Source organism: Nymphaea colorata, chromosome 5 (genome assembly GCF_008831285.2).
Source record: "Nymphaea colorata isolate Beijing-Zhang1983 chromosome 5, ASM883128v2, whole genome shotgun sequence".
NCBI classification, from domain to species: domain Eukaryota; kingdom Viridiplantae; phylum Streptophyta; class Magnoliopsida; order Nymphaeales; family Nymphaeaceae; genus Nymphaea; species Nymphaea colorata.
This window is the reverse complement of record NC_045142.1, coordinates 21,228,151-21,247,101: the sequence shown is the minus strand read 5'-3', so window position 1 is coordinate 21,247,101 and position 18,951 is coordinate 21,228,151.

Below are 18,951 nucleotides of genomic sequence, written 5' to 3'. Positions count from 1 at the left end.
TAATGTACAATATGTTAATGTTTTTCAATGTTCTAGCACATGCAAAATAGCATGGGGTCAGAGCTACGTCTCCAACCTAAAAGAGGCCTTACAATTACTAATTTGAAGTAAAAGAACTATAGGTTACAGAAGTACGAGACGTATCAAGAATCGAGTTATGATTCAGCATGGAATCATGTAAACTGCTTATAGAAGTTTCTTCTATAACGTACATGTCATGTACTGAGTGCATTGCATCAGTATTCAATAACCATTGGATTGTCGTTTTTGAATTTTTTTCAATGTCAAAAAATAATTTAAAATAGTTTAAATTAATTTAAAATGGAAAAAAATAAATAAATGCATACTGCCTCGCATTGTATTGGCAGAAGCTGGCCATAAACAATATTTGGCTCATGTGGTCTAACACAAAGCAATATTAAAGCATTAAAGAATATAAATGCATACAGACCTCCTCTTTTTATATAGTTAATTTAGAGTCATTAAAGAATAATCATGGCATGCCCACAACCCGGTTATTGAAACCGAGATGCCCCCACAAGTTAGTTCTTAAAACTGAGATGCTCCCAACAACCCAGTTCTTGAATTGATACCACCCTATCCAAAACAACCTAGTTCTTGAAACCGAGACGCTTCCCACAACTCAGTTCTTGAAACTGAGACATCCCCACAAGTCGGTTTTTGAAACTGAGACTTCCCCACTGCCCGGTTCATGACAAAATTTTGCATAGAGAAGAAGACAATGACAAAAAACACATTATGAAACTATAAGCATCTCCAAGTTTCTTCAAATATCAAGTATCAAGTTTGAAATACAAGATATAAGCTCGACCCTCACAATGTGTTAGCTTGTTCTGAGAAAATTCTCATGTGTGTCCTTTTTCATAATTTTATAAATGAAATGAAATTTAAACTTCAAGAAAATTATTTAAACCTTTCTTCTGCAGGAGGATAACATGAAACTATTTTTAACCAAGAATTATTGATTTTAAGAATTTTGCAATTTTGCACATTGATCAACCCACAAACACAACCACACATATATACATGTAAACGGCCATATCAAATATCTATCTTTTTTGGATAGAATATTTACCTGACAAAGAAAAAGGCACAATCCCAGGAGGGAATCGGTTGACTTTAGGATAGCTGGTCAATCATAAATTAATAAATGATAAGACCTCCTCAACATGATCAATAACGCTCAACTCCCTGCAAAAAAACAATATTTTAAGTTCATGAAGAAGCAAAAAGCATGCAAAAAACCTAGTCTCCGAAAACTCACTTCTCATTTGAAGTCTTTGAAAGAAGCATTGGAGAAGATAATTAGAGCAATGTGAATAACTGCATGTGTGGTTGTGTGTGAACTAGAAATATACTGATCATGCCCATCCACCACCACATATAGGCTGAAATTTTTTGACGTTCTACACAAGAAAGCAGCTTCAATAGTAGTAACCTCAGGCTCTTATGTTCCTTCTTCTTTTCTTTTTTGTCCTCAAAGTCTTAAACATTGAAGCATGTACTCATAGGCAAATCTATTATTTAACTAAATTCGTTGTTCGCTTTTCGCATGTTTTTAGGTGTATCACTTAGCCGAACCCAACATCGTTTAGATCCAAGGCAGTTGTCACAATGGAAAGGGAGTGGGCCTTGGCTATCCAGCAGAACACTGCATTTGAAACCCCATGGATGTCATTTTTTGCACAAGCCAGCTTTATATATATTCTGCCTCGGTACTAGATCTGGCTACACTATTTTGCTTATCGGCACTCCAAGATACAATAGCACCAAGAAAAACACAAAATCGTATGGTTGATCGGGTAGTTTGGAAGCATCCTACCCAATCTGAATTTGAAAAAATCTATAAATCAAGAGTACTTTGCATCAATATGTTTAGTCTCATGTGTATTGATCCTTTAATATACCTTAGAATCCTTTTGACCATTTGAGAGTGAATCTGAAATGCCTCATGCATAAACTGACTAACATAATTGACAACAAAAGAGATATCTGGCCGCGTTATAGTCAAGTATTGCAAGGAACCAACGATATGCCTGTAAAGAGTAGGATTGTCAGATTTCGCTTTAACATTTTTATACTGAGGTATCTCTGAACTCTTTGGCATGGTCCTTGGCTTGCAGTCCTCAATCTTTGCCCTTTCAAGGATATCTTTAGCATACTTGGTTTGACATAAGAGAATTCCATTTTCTTTCCAAGTCACTTTAACTTCTAAAAAATAGTTCAACCTGCTGAGGTCTTTAACAAGAAACTCCTTGCAAAAGCATCAACAAAACTTTGCAAAAATATGGAACAATTTCCTGTTAAGATCATATCATCCACATACACAAGGAGCACAAGAGATTTTTTATTTTTTATGTAGTGTAAACATAGACGGATCAGTCATGCTTGTAGAAAATCTATAATCAAGAAGAAAACTACTTAATCTAGCACAACACGCACGCAATGCTTGTTTCAAGCCGTAAATAGCTTGCTGCAATTTACAAACATATCCTGATTTCATTTTATCTTCATACCCGGAAGGTTGTCTCATGTATACATCTTCATGAATAGCACCATGTAAGAAGGCGTTCTTAATATATTTGTCTTATTTTCCACCATCTAATAGTGGCAATGGAGAGAACCATCTCAGCAGTTGTAGGTCGAAGAACCACTGGAGAAAAGGTTTCATGGAAATCTATTCCCTTTTTTTGAGTGAAACCTCGAGCAACAAGTCTGACTTTTAGTTTTTCTAGCATCCCATCTTATTTGAGTTTGGTTTTAAACACCCATCTAATCCTACTAAATTCATCTTAGGGTCATAGGGTACAAGATCATCAGGTTTTATTTTCATCTAAGGCTTTAGTTTCTTCGTCCATAGCCTTATTCCAGCCTAGTTTCCTAAGAGCTTCATTAACACTTGAAGGTTCTTTCACGATATTTTGGTACAAAAAATGTAAGTTGGCATACTTGGGGTTTGGTTTAAAGGTTCCCACCATCGATCTAGTGACCATTGACCTAGTCATAGTGGAAGGAGGAGTAGTAGTGAACTCACGCTCACCTTGTTCCAAGTTTTCAGTCGTAGCTGTGTCAAGTATCTCATGTTCGCCTTGATCTGAGTTGTCCAGCTGATTGTGAACCGGCTGTTCATTGATAGGCACATTGTTGTCTCCATTTGTGTGTGCTTCTATATTGTCAAGTAAAACCCCTTGAAACTGAGAATGGGTGCCAATCTCAATCTTTCTTCCTCATGAACATCATTTTGTTCGAATGAGGTTATCATCTTTAGAAACTGGTCACTCTATGTCCTCTTGTTCCTCATCGAAAGAAATTAAATATAAAGTTAGAGAGTCTTCATTATATAATGGAGCACGATTTTTATAAGGAAAAAAATGTTCATCAAAACAAACAAGTTGAGAGATAAACATTTTTCCGGTGGCCAGATACAAACATTGACATCCTTTGTGATTGTCACTACTCCCAAGAAAAACACATGACAATGATAGAAGCTCCAATTTATCTCTTACATAATCTCTCAAGTAAGAGAAACATTGGCATCCAAAAACACGAAGAAAATCATATTTAGGATGTTGTCCAAAAAGCTTTAAGGAGAATCCATCTTAACAGAAGACGATGGTAGCCTATTAATTAGAAAAACAACACTGCTAAAAGCCTCAAACCATAAATGCTTAGGAACATTGGCATGCAAGATCATGGTTAAACCCAATTCCATGACATTTCGATGTTTTCTTTCTACCATACTGTTTTGTTATTTAGTGTATGGGCAAGAAAACTATTGTTTAGTTCCAAGAGATTTTAGATATACTCTGAATTTTTGTACTTGTGTATTCTCCTCCTTCACCTGATTGAAAAACTTTTATCCTTTTATTAAATTGTGCCTTGACAAATTTCTGGAAATGTTGGAAACAGATAACAAAATCATATTTTGACTTCAAGGGGTATAGCCAAGTGAATCTAGAATGCTCATCAATAATAACCAAAATGAGAAACAATAGGCGTCGGTACCTAGAAATTTGAGTGATTTTTTTCAAAGGGATCAACTGATTTATTTTTTCGTTCAAGAAACGGCAACCTACATGATTTGCCAAGTTAACAACTATGACAAATCAAAGTTTTAGAAACTGAAGAGCAAACAGTAATCAAATTTTTCTACTTCAAATGTCTCACGACACCATTATGAGGATGTCCTAATCTGAAATGCCATCATTTTTCTAAAACACGCTGAAATCTAAATGAAAAACATGTTGTATGAGAATGTCTTGTCTTGCCAATAGTGTAAACTCCATCATGCTTACTGTCCTGTGCCACTATTTTCCCTGTTCTTCTATCCTTTATAAGACAACATGAAGAGAAAAATTCTAAAAACATATGGTAACTCACAAGTTAGTTGACTAACAGAGAGTAAGTCTTTTTTTTTTTTAAATTTGGAAACATATAAAAAATGATGAAGAGAAATTGATGATCCGTCTATATCAATTTCACTTTTACCAATATGAGTTATGAAAAGAGACTTGTCATCTCCAACAATAAGGTGATCACATCCATGATAAGGAGAGATTTTAGAAATCTTACCGAGGTTCCCAGTCATGTGAGCTGATGCTCCGGTGTCAGCTAACCATTCAGAGTCATTCACATCATCAATAATGACAGTGGTGAGAGCTTGTTGGGCATCTTTAGCTTGATAGGCAAGGTTGAATTGTACACTTGATGGCTGAATGATATTTCTTACCACAAATTTGACAAACAATAGGATTTTGCTTTTCTTCTCATCGCCTTTGGAAGAGGAATTTTCACTTTGCGGATCAGAACTTTGATAGTTTCCACGTCCTCTAGCCGTGTCCATGCCTGCAGCCATGTCCACGCATGCAGCCATGTCTTGATTGTTGGTGTGTCATTGCTATGATGGGAGGAATGAGACTTTTTAACCGTGAATCAAAGCTTTGAAAAAGAGAGAATACTTCTTCATAAGGCAGTGTAGGTGGGCAAATCATGGAGGCAATAAAAACTTCATATGCTTCTCCAAGTTCTTGAAGTAGCCAGTAAACTGGTGCCCCCTCATCAACAGGTTTTCCAATAGCTGAAAGATCATTGCATATTTGTTTGAATTTGCCTATATAATCTTCAACATAATCGTCATTCTTCTTAAGCGAAGTAACCAAATGTGTAAGAAAAAATTCTCTTTCATGCGATTTGCGAGAGAAGGCATTCATAAGAGCCCTCCAGATATCCTTTGATGTCTCAAAGCCAACAAGTAGGCCAATAGCACTTTCAGACAGCGTGTTAGTTATCCACCCCTTGATTAGACGATCAGTCTTCCTCCAGGAAGTAAATTGGGGATTAGGCACCAGTTTGTGAGAAGAAAAACTAGAAAAATAATCAATAAGTTCTGTTAGAGCAGCAACCTTGCCAGTCAAAAACCCTTGAAGATCTATTCATTTAAATCATTCATTATAGACATTGTAACAAGCAAGACATATTAGACTAGCTATAAGGGATAATATGAACGAGTTGAATCTCATTGATTTTCAAACAAACTTGTGATTTTAATCCACTAAATCATTCAATGTGAATGAAACAGCAAGTTAACCACATTCAATTAAATATGTGTGATCAAATGAATTAATTAAATCTCTCTCGTATTGATATAAACTTGTAATTTCAATCTCTTACATTGTTTATTAGAGATGTAATAACAAGTGAAACACATTATATTTCTGTGATTGAGCAAATGAATCACTTGAATCTCATTCATTATCAATTAAACTTGTGATTTCAGTCCACTAAACTCATTTAATATGGATTAACATGTTAAGCGCATTCAATTTAATATGCGTGATCAAATGAATCAATTAAATCCCACTATTATTGATACAGAATTATTATTTTTTTCCCTTAGATCATTCATTATAGATGTAACAACAAGTTCAACTAATTCGAACAACTATAAGGGATCTAACTAATTCATAGATCCTATTTATATACATATGAACTTGTGATTTCAATCATTTACATCACTCATTGTAGATGTAATAACAAGCGAGACACATTAGATTTAATATAAGTGAGCAAATCAATCACTTGAATCTCACTCATTTTTTTTAAAACTTATGTTTTCAATCCACTAAATCATTCAGTACGTATGTAACAACAAGTTAAGAACATTCAATTAAATATGCGTCATCAAAAACATCATTTAAATCCCACTCGTATTGATAGGAAGTTGTGATTTTAATCCCCTAAATCGTTCACTATAGATGTAACAAGAAATTAAACCTATATGATTAGATACAATGGATCCAAACAAAAGTATTGGTCCCCTTTGTCTCCATATAAACTAGTGATTTTAATCATTGAAATCATTCATTGTGGACATTATAACAAGCGAAACATATTACATTAACTATAAGTGATCAAGTGAATGAGTTGAATCTCCTTCATTTTCATACAAACTTGTGATTTCAATTCACTAAATCATTCAATGTAAATGTAACAATAAGTTAACCACTTTCAATTAAATATGTGATCAAATGAATCAACTCATTAGATATGTAACTACAAGTTCAACTGATTGGATTAACTGCAATGGATCAAACTAATACTTAGATGCCATTTGTATCTATATGAACTTGTGGTCGCAATCATTTAAATCATTCATTTTAGATGTAATAACAAGTGAAACACATTATATTTATTGTGATTGCGCAATTGAATGACTTGAATCTCATTCATTTTCCTTTAAAATTGTGATTTCAATGTACTAAATCATTCAATATGGATTAACAACGTCTTATCCACATTCTATTTAATATGCATGGTCAAATGAATCAATAAAATCCTACTATTATTGATACAAACTTGGGATTTCTTTCCCATAGATCATTCACTATTGATGTAACAACAAGTTCAACTGATTGGATTAACTACAAGGAATCGAACTAATGCATAGATCCCACTTATATACATATGAACTTGTGATTTGAATCAATTAAATCATTCATTATAGATGTAATAACAAGTGAGACACATTAGATTAAATATCGATGAGCAAATCAATCACTTGAATCTCGTTAATTTTCTTTTAAACTTGGGATTACAATCGACTAAATAATTCAATAAGGATGTTACAACAAGTAAAAAAAATTGAATTAAATATGTATGATCAAAAGAATCACTTAAATCCCACTCGTATTGAGGGAACTTGCGATTTCAATCCCTTAAATCGTTTGCCATAGATGCAACATGAAGTTAAACTCATTAGATTGGATACAAGGGATCGAACAAAAGCATTGGTCCCTTTTGTATCAACATAAACTAGTGATTTTAATCTTTTAAACCATTCATTACAGACTTTATAACAAACGAAACATATTAGATTAACTACAAGAGATCATATGAATGAGTTGAATCTCATTCATTTTCATACAAACTTGTGATTTCAGTCCACTAAATCATTCAATGTAAATGCATCAACAAGTTAACCACATTCAATTAAATATGTGTGATCAAATGAATGAATTAAATCTCTCGGGCATTGATACGAACTTATGATTTAAATCTCTTAGATCAATCATTAGATATGTAACTACAAGTTCAACTCATTAGATTAAGCAGAAGGGATCAAACTAATGCGTAGATCCCATTTGTATCCATGTGAACTTGTGATTGCAATCATTTAAATCATTCATTATAGATGCAATAACAAGTGAAACACATTATATTTAGTGTGATTGAGCAAATGAATAACCTGAATGTCATTCAATTTCATTTAAACTTGTGATTTCAATCCACTAAATCATTTAATATGTATTAATAAAATGTTATACATATTTACTTTAATATGTGTGATCAAATGAATCAATTAAATCCTACTATTATTGACACAAACTTGTGATTTCTTTTCCTTAGATCATTCATCATAGATGTAACAACAAGTTCCACTGATTGGATTAACTACAAGGGGTGTAACTAAGGTAATGATCCCATTTACATACATATGAACTTGTGATTTCAATCATTAAAATCGTTCATTTTACATGTAATAACAAGTGAGACACAATAGATTAAATACAAGTGAGCAAATCAATCAGTTGAATCTCATTCATTTTCTTTTAATCTTCTGACTTCAATTCACTATATCATTTAATATGGATGTAATAACAAGTTAAGCACATTGAATTAAAAATGTGTGATCAAAAGAATCACTTAAATTCCACTCGTAATGATAGCAACTTGTGATTTCCATTCCTTAAATTGTTCACTATAGATGTAACAAGAAGTTAAACTCGTTGGATTATTTAAAAGAGATCAAACAAATTGTGATTTCAGTCATTTAAATCATTCATTATCAATGTAACAACAAGTGAGATACAATAGATTAAATATAAGTGAGCAAATGAATCACTTGATTCTCATTCATTTTCTTTTAAGCTGGTGATTTCAGTCTAATAAATCATTCAATATGGATGTAACAACAAGTTAGGCACATTCAATTAAACATGCGTCATCAAAAGCATGACTAAAACCAACTCTCATAGACAGGAACTTCTTATTTCATCTCTTAAATTGTTCCCTATGTATGTAATAAGAAGTTAAGCTCATTGCATTAGATACAAGGGATTAAACAAATGCATTGGTCTCATTTCTATCCATATAAACTAGTGATTTTAGTCATTTTAATCATTCATTATAGACCTTGTAACAAGCAAAATATATTAGATTAACTATAAAGGAACATATGAACGAGTTGAATCTGATTGATCGTACAAACTTGTGATTTCAATCCACTAAATCATTGAATGTGAAAGGAACAACAAGTTAACCACATTCAATTAAATATGTGTGATCAAATGAATCAATTAAATCTCTCTCATATTGATACAAAGTTGTGATTTCAATGTCTTAGATCGTTCATTAGAGATATAACTACATGTTCAACTTAATCGATTAACTACAAGGGATAAAACTAATGCAAAGATCTAATTTTTATCTATATGAACTTGTGATTGCAACCATTTAAATCATTTGTTATATATGTAATAACAAGTGAAACAGATTATGTTTACTGTGATTGAGCAAATGAATCACTTGAATCTCGTTCTTTTTCATTTAAACTTGCAATTTCAATCCACTAAATCATTCAATATGAATTAACAACATGTTAAGCACATTCAACTTAACATATGTGATCAAATTAATTATTTAAATCCAACTAATATTGACACAAATGAATCAATTAAATCCAACTACTATTGATACAAACTTGTGATTTCTTTCCCCTAGATAATTAATTATAGATGTAACAATAAGTTCAACTAATTGGATTAACAACAAGGGATGTAACTAATGCATAGATCTCATTTATATACATATGACCTAGTGATTTCAATCATTTAAGTCATTTTTAATTGATGTATTCCCCTAGATCATTATTTATAGATGTAATAACAAGTTCAACTAATTGGATTAACAACAAGGGACGTAACTAACGCACAGATCCCATTTATATACATATGAACTTTTGATTTCAATCATTTAAATCGTTCATTATCAATGTAACAACAAGAGAGACACATTAGATTAAATATATGTAAGCAAATGAATCACTTGATTCTCCTTCATTTAGCTTTAAGCTTGGGATTTCTTTCCTTTAAATCATTTATTATGTATGCAACATCAAGTTCAACTGATTTGATTAACTACATTGTTCTAACTAACACATATACATATAAACTTGTGATTTCAATCATTTAAATCATTCATTATAGATGTAATAAGAAGTGAGGCACATTACATTAAATATAAGTGAGCAAATGAATTACTTGAATCTCATTCATTTCTTTTGAATTTGTGATTTGTATCTACTAAATCATTTAATATGGATATAACAAGTTAAGCACATTCAATTAAATATGGGTTATCAAAAGAATTCCTTAAATCTCATTCGAATTGATACAAACTTGTGATTTCATCCCTTAAATCGTTCACTATGGATCTAACAAGAATTTAAACTTTTGCATTAGATGCAAGGGATCAAATAAATGGATTGGTCCTATTTGTATCCACATAAACTAGTGATTTTATTCATTTAAATCATTCATTATAGACATTGTAACGAGCAAGACATATTAGATTAACTATAAGGGATCATATAAACGAGTTGAATCTCATTGATTTTCATACAAACTTGTGATTTCAATCCACTAAATCATTCAATGTGAATGAAACAGCAAGTTAACCACATTCAATTAAATATGTGTGATCAAATGAATCAATTAAATCTCTCCCGGATTAACACAAACTTGTGATTTTAATCTCTTACATTGTTTATTAGAGATGTAATAACAAGTGAAACACATTATATTTCTGTGATTGAGCAAATAAATCACTTGAATCTCATTCATTATCAATTAAACTTGTGATTTCAGTCAACTAAATCATTTAATATGGATTAACATGTTAAGTGAATTCAATTTAATATGTGTGGTCAAATGAATCAATTAAATCCCACTATCATTGATGCAGAATTATTATTTCTTTCCCTCAGATCATTCATTATAGATTTAACAACAAGTTCAACTGATTCGAATAACTACAAGGGATCTAACTAATGCATAGATCCCATTTATATACATATCAACTTGTGATTTCAATCATTTACATCACTGATTGTGGATTTAATAACAACCGAGACACATTTGATTTAATATAAGTGAGCAAATCAATCACCTGAATCTCACTCATTTTTTTTTAAAACTTGTGTTTTCAATACTCTAAATCATTTAGTATGTATGTAACAACAAGTTAGGAACATTCAATTAAATATGCGTGATCAAAAGCATCATTGAAATCCCTTTCGTATTGATAGGAAGTTGTGATTTTAATCCTCTAAATCGTTCACTATAGATGTAACAAGAAATTAAACCAAAATGACTAGATACAATGGATCCAAACAAAAGTATTGGTCCCATTTGTATCCATATAAACTAGTGATTTTAATCATTGAAATCATCCATTATGGACATTATAACAAGCGAAACATATTACATTAACTATAAGTGATCAAGTGAATGAGTTGAATCTCCTTCATTTTCATACAAACTTGTGATTTCAATTCACTAAATCAGTCAATGTAAATGTAACAATAAGTTAACCACTTTCAATTAAATATGTGTGATCAAATGAATAAACTCACTAGATATGTAACTACAAGTTCAACTCATTGGATTAACAGCAATAGATAAAACTAATACTTAAATCCCATTTGTATCTATATGAACTTGTGATCGCAATCATTTAAATCATTAATTTTTGATGTAATAACAAGTGAAACACATTATATTTATTGTGATTGTGCAATTGAATCACTTGAATCTCATTCATTTTCCTTTAAATATAGATGTACTAAATCATTGAATATGGATGTGAATGATAGGAACTTGTGATTTCCATTCCTTAAATCGTTTACTATAGATGTAACAAGAGGTTTAACTCATTGCATTGTTTAAAAGAGATCAAGCAAATTGTGATTTCAATCATTTAAATCATTCATTATCAATGTAACAACAAGTGAGACACACTAAATTAAATATAAGTAAGCAAATGAATCACTTGATTCTCATTCATTTTCTTTTAAGCTTGTGATTTCAGTCTACTAAATCATTCAATATGAATGTAACAACAAGTTAGGCACATTCAATTAAATATACGTCATCAAAAGCATCACTTAAACCAACTCGCATTTATAGGAACTTGTGATTTCATCTCTTAAATTGTTCTCTATGTATGTAATAAGAAGTTAAGTTCATTGCATTAGATACAAGGGATTAAACAAATGCATTGGTATCATTTCTATTCATATAAACTAGTGATTTTGGTCATTTGAATCATTCATTATAGACATTGTAACAAGCGAAACATATTAGATTAACTATAAAGGATCATATGAACGAGTTGAATCTGATTGAATTTCGTACAAACTTGTGATTTCAATCTACTAAATCATTGAATGTGAAAGAAACAACAAGTCAACCACATTCAATTAAATATGTGTGATCAAATGAATCAATTAAATCTCTCTCAAATTGATACGAACTTGTGATTTCAATGTCTTAGATTGTTCATTAGTGATATAACTATATGTTCTACTCATTGGATTAACTATTACGGACAAAACTAATGCATAGATCCAATTTGTCTATATGAACTTGTGATTGCAATCATTTAAATCATTCGTTATATTTGTAATAACAAGTTAAACAGATTATGTTTACTGTGATTGAGCAATATGAATTATCAGCATGTTAAGCATATTCAATTTAATATGCGTGATCAAATGAATCAATTAAATCCCACTATTATTCATACGAACTTGTAATTTCTTTCATTTAAATCATTCATTAAAGATGCAACAACAAGTTCAACTGATTGGATTAACTACACTGTTAAATATAAGTGAGCAAATGAATTACTTGAATCTCATTCATTTCCTTCTGAATTTGCGATTTGTATCCACTAAATCATTTAATATGGATGTAACAACAAGTTAAGCACATTCAATTAAATATGGGTTATCAAAAGAATTCCTTAAATCCCATTCGTATTGACACAAACTTGTGATTTCATCCCTTAAATCGTTCACTAAGGATCTAACAAGAATTTAAACTTTTGCATTAGATGCAAGGGATCAAATAAATGGATTGGTCCTATTTGTATCCACATAAACTAGTGATTTTATTCATTTAAATCATTCATTATAGACATTGTAACGAGCAAGACATATTAGATTAACTATAAGGGATCATATAAACGAGTTGAATCTCATTGATTTTCATACAAACTTGTGATTTCAATCCACTAAATCATTCAATGTGAATGAAACAGCAAGTTAACCACATTCAATTAAATATGTGTGATCAAATGAATCAATTAAATCTCTCCCGGATTAACACAAACTTGTGATTTTAATCTCTTACATTGTTTATTAGAGATGTAATAACAAGTGAAACACATTATATTTCTGTGATTGAGCAAATAAATCACTTGAATCTCATTCATTATCAATTAAACTTGTGATTTCAGTCTACTAAATCATTTAACATGGATTAACATGATTTAATTCTTTCATTATAGAATTGTAACAAGCAAGACATATTAGATTAACTATAAGGGATCATATAAATGAGTTGAATCTCATTGATTTTCACACAAACTTGTGATTTCAATCCACTAAATCATTCAATGTGAATGAAACAGCAAGTTAACCACATTCAATTAAATATGTGTGATCAAATGAATCAATTAAATCTCTCCCGGATTGACGCAAACTTGGGATTTTAATCTCTCACATTGTTTATTAGAGATGTAATAACAAGTGAAACACATTATATTTCTGTGATTGAGCAAATAAATCACTTGAATCTCATTCATTATCAATTAAACTTGTGATTTCAGTCCACTAAATCATTTAATATGGATTAACATGTTAAGCGCATTCAATTTAATATGCGTGATCAAATGAATCAATTAAATCCCACTATCATTGATGCAGAATTATTATTTCTTTCCCTCAGATCATTCATTATAGATGTAACAACAAGTTCAACTGATTGTAGATTTAATAACAAGCGAGACACATTTGATTTAATATAAGTGAGCAAATCAATCACCTGAATCTCACTCATTTTTTTTAAAACTCGTGTTTTCAATCCTCCAAATCATTCAGTATGTATGTGACAACAAGTTAGGAACATTCAATTAAATATGCGTGATCAAAAGCATCATTGAAATCCCACTCGTATTGATAGGAAGTTGTGATTTTAATCCCCTAAATCGTTCACTATAGATGTAACAAGAAATTAAACCAATATGACTAGATACAATGGATCCAAACAAAAGTATTGGTCCCATTTGTATCCATATAAACTAGTGATTTTAATCATTGAAATCATTCATTATGGAAATTATAACAAGCGAAACATATTACATTAACTATAAGTGATCAAGTGAATGAGTTGAATCTCCTTCATTTTCATACAAACTTGTGATTTCAATTCACTAAATCAGTCAATGTAAATGTAACAATAAGTTAACCACTTTCAATTAAATATGTGTGATCAAATGAATAAACTCACTAGATATGTAACTACAAGTTCAACTCATTGGATTAACTACAATGGATAAAACTAATACTTAGATCCCATTTGTATCTATATGAACTTGTGATCGCAATCATTTAAATAATTAATTTTAGATGTAATAACAAGTGAAACACATTATATTTATTGTGATTGTGCAATTGAATCACTTGAATCTCATTCATTTTCCTTTAAAATTGTGATTTCAATGTACTAAATCATTCAATATGGATGTGAATGATAGGAACTTGTGATTTCCATTCCTTAAATCGTTCACTATAGATGTAACAAGAGGTTTAACTCCTTGCATTGTTTAAAAGAGATTCAGCAAATTGTGATTTCAATCATTTAAATCATTCATTATCAATGTAACAACAAGTGAGACACACTAAATTAAATATAAGTAAGCAAATGAATCACTTGATTCTCATTCATTTTCTTTTAAGCTTGTGATTTCAGTCTACTAAATCATTCAATATGAATGTAACAACAAGTTAGGCACATTCAATTAAATATGCATCATCAAAAGCATCACTTAAACCAACTCGCATTTATAGGAACTTGTGATTTCATCTCTTAAATTGTTCTCTATGTATGTAATAAGAAGTTAAGTTCATTGCATTAGATACAAGGGATTAAACAAATGCATTGGTATCATTTCTATCCATATAAACTAGTGATTTTGGTCATTTTAATCATTCATTATAGACATTGTAACAAGCGAAACATATTAGATTAACTATAAAGGATCATATGAACGAGTTGAATCTGATTGAATTTCGTACAAACTTGTGATTTCAATCTACTAAATCATTGAATGTGAAAGAAACAACAAGTCAACCACATTCAATTAAATATGTGTGATCAAATGAATCAATTAAATCTCTCTCAAATTGATACGAACTTGTGATTTCAGTGTCTTAGATCGTTCATTAGAGATATAACTACATGTTCTACTTATTGGATTAACTATAACGGATAAAACTAATCCATAGATCCAATTTGTATCTATATGAACTTGTGATTGCAATCATTTAAATCATTCGTTATATTTGTAATAACAAGTTAAACAGATTATGTTTACTGTGATTGAGCAATATGAATTATCAACATGTTAAGCATATTCAATTTAATATGCGTGATCAAATGAATCAATTAAATCTCACTATTATTCATACGAACTTGTAATTTCTTTCCCTTAAATCATTCATTATAGATGCAACAACAAGTTCAACTGATTGGATTAACTACAGTGTTCTAACTAACGCATATACATATAAACTTGTGATTTCAATCATTTAAATAATTCATTATAGATGCAATAAGAAGTGAGGCACATTACATTAAATATAAGTGAGCAAATGAATTACTTGAATCTCATTCATTTCCTTCTGAATTTGTGATTTGTATCTACTAAATCATTTAATATGGATGTAACAACAAGTTAAGCACATTCAATTAAATATGGGTTATTAAAAGAATTCCTTAAATCCCATTCGTATTGATACAAACTTGTGATTTCATCCCTTAAATCATTCACTATGGATCTAACAAGTATTTAAACTTTTGCTTTAGATGCAAGGGATCAAATAAATGGATTGGTCCTATTTGTATCCATATAAACTAGTGATTTTATTCATTTAAATCATTCATTATGGACATTGTAACAAGCAAGACATATTAGATTAACTATAAGGGATCATATAAACGAGTTGAATATCATTGATTTTCATACAAACTTGTGATTTCAATCCACTAAATCATTCAATGTGAATGAAACAGCAAGTTAACCACATTCAATTAAATATGTGTGATCAAATGAATCAATTAAATCTCTCCCGGATTGATACAAACTTGTGATTTCATTCTCTTACATTGTTTATTAGAGATGTAATAACAAGTGAAACACATTATATTTCTGTGATTGAGCAAATAAATCACTTGAATCTCATTCATTATCAATTAAACTTGTGATTTCAGTCCACAAAATCATTTAACATGGATTAACATGTTAAGCGCATTCAATTTAATATGCGTGATCAAATGAATCAATTAAATCCCACTATTATTGATGCAGAATTATTATTTCTTTCCCTTAGATCATTCATTATAGATGTAACAACAAGTTCAACTGATTCGAATAACTACAAGGGATCTAACTAATGCATAGATCCCATTTATATACATATCAACTTGTGATTTCAATCATTTACATCACTGATTGTAGATTTAATAACAAGCGAGACACATTTGATTTCATATAAGTGAGCAAATCATTCACTTGAATCTCACTAATTTTTTTTAAAACTTGTGTTTTCAATCTTCTAAATCATTCAGTATGTATGTAACAACAAGTTAGGAACATTCAATTAAATATGTGTGATCAAAAGCATCATTGAAATCCCACCCGTATTGATAGGAAGTTGTGATTTTAATCCCCTAAGTCGTTCACTATAGAAGTAACAAGAAATTAAACCAATATGACTAGATACAATGGATCCAAACAAAAGTATTGGTCCCATTTGTATCCATATAAACTTGTGATTTTAATCATTGAAATCATTCATTATGGACATTATAACAAGCGAAACATATTACATTAACTATAAGTGATCAAGTGAATGAGTTGAATCTCCTTCATTTTCGTACAAACTTGTGATTTCAATTCACTAAATCAGTCAATGTAAATGTAACAATAAGTTAACAACTTTCATTTAAATATGTGTGATCAAATGAATAAACTCACTAGATTTGTAACTACAAGTTCAACTCATTGGATTAACTGCAATGGATCAAACTAATAGTTAGATCCCATTTGTATATGAACTTGTGATCGCAATCATTTAAATCATTAATTTTAGATGTAATAACAAGTGAAACACATTATATTTATTGTGATTGTGCAATTGAATCACTTGAATCTCATTCATTTTCCTTTAAAATTGTGATTTCAATGTACAAAATCATTCAATATGGATGTGAATGATAGGAACTTGTGATTTCCATTCCTTAAATCGTTCACTATAGATGTAACAAGAGGTTTAGCTCGTTGCATTGTTTATAAGAGATCAAGCAAATTGTGATTTCAATCTTTTAAATGATTCATTATCAATGTAACAACAAGTGAGACACACTAAATTAAATATAAGTAAGCAAATAAATCACTTGATTCTCATTCATTTTCTTTTAAGCTTGTGATTTCAGTCTACTAAATCATTCAATATGATTGTAACAACAAGTTAGGCACATTCAATTAAATATGCGTCATTAAAAGCATCACTTAAATTGTTCCCTATGTATGTAATAAGAATTTAAGTTCATTGCATTAGATACAAGGGATTAAACAAATGCATTGGTATCATTTCTATGCATATAAACTAGTGATTTTGGTCATTTTAATCATTCATTATAGACATTGTAACAAGCGAAACATATTAGATTAACTATAAAGGATCATATGAACGAGTTGAATCTGATTGAATTTCGTACAAACTTGTGATTTCAATCTACTAAATCATTGAATGTGAAAGAAACAACAAGTCAACCACATTCAATTAAATATGTGTGATGAAATGAATCAACTAAATATCTCTCAAATTGATACGAACTTATGATTTCAATGTCTTAGATCGTTCATTAGAGATATAACTACATGTTCAACTTATTGGAGTAACTATAAGCGATAAAACTAATGCATAGATCCAATTTGTATCAATATGAACTTGTAATTGCAATCATTTAAATCATTCGTTATATTTGTAGTAACAAGCTAAATAGATTATGTTTACTGTGATTCAGCAATATGAATTAACAACATGTTAAGCATATTCAATTATATCCCACTATTATTCATACGAACTTGTAATTTCTTTCCTTTAAATCATTCATTATAGATGCAACAACAAGTTCAACTGATTGGATTAACTACACTGTTCTAATTAACGCATATACATATAAACTTGTGATTTCAATCATTTAAATCATTCATTATAAATGTAATAACAAGTGAGGCACATTAGATTAAATATAAGTGAGCAAATGAATTACTTGAATCTCATTCATTTTCTTTTGAATTTGTGATTTGTATCTACTAAATCATTTAATATGGATGTAACAACAAGTTAAGCACATTCAATTAAATATGGGTTATCAAAAGAATTCTTTAAATCCCATTCGTATTGATACAAACTTGTGATTTCATCCCTTAAATCGTTCATTATGGATGTAACAAGAATTTAAACTTTTGCATTAGATGCAAGGGATCAAATAAATGGATTGGTCCTATTTGTATCCATATAAACTAGTGATTTTATTCATTTAAATCATTCATTATAGACATTGTAACAAGCAAGACATATTAGATTAACTATAAGGGATCATATATACGAGTTGAATCTCATTGATTTTCATACAAACTTGTGATTTATATCCACTAAATCATTCAATGTGAATGAAACAGTAAGTTAACCACATTCAATTAAATATGTGTGATCAAATGAATCAATTAAATCTCTTCCGGATTGATACAAACTTGTGATTTCAATCTCTTACATTATTTATTAGAGATGTAACAACAAATGAAACACATTATATTTCTGTGATTGAGCAAATAAATCTCTTGAATCTCATTCATTATCAATTGAACTTGTAATTTCAGTCTACTAAATCATTTAATATGGATTAACATGTTAAGCGCATTCAATTTAATATGCGTGATCGAATAAATCAATTAAATCCCACATTATTGATGCAGAATTACTATTTCTTTCCCTCAGATCATTCATTATAGATGTAACAA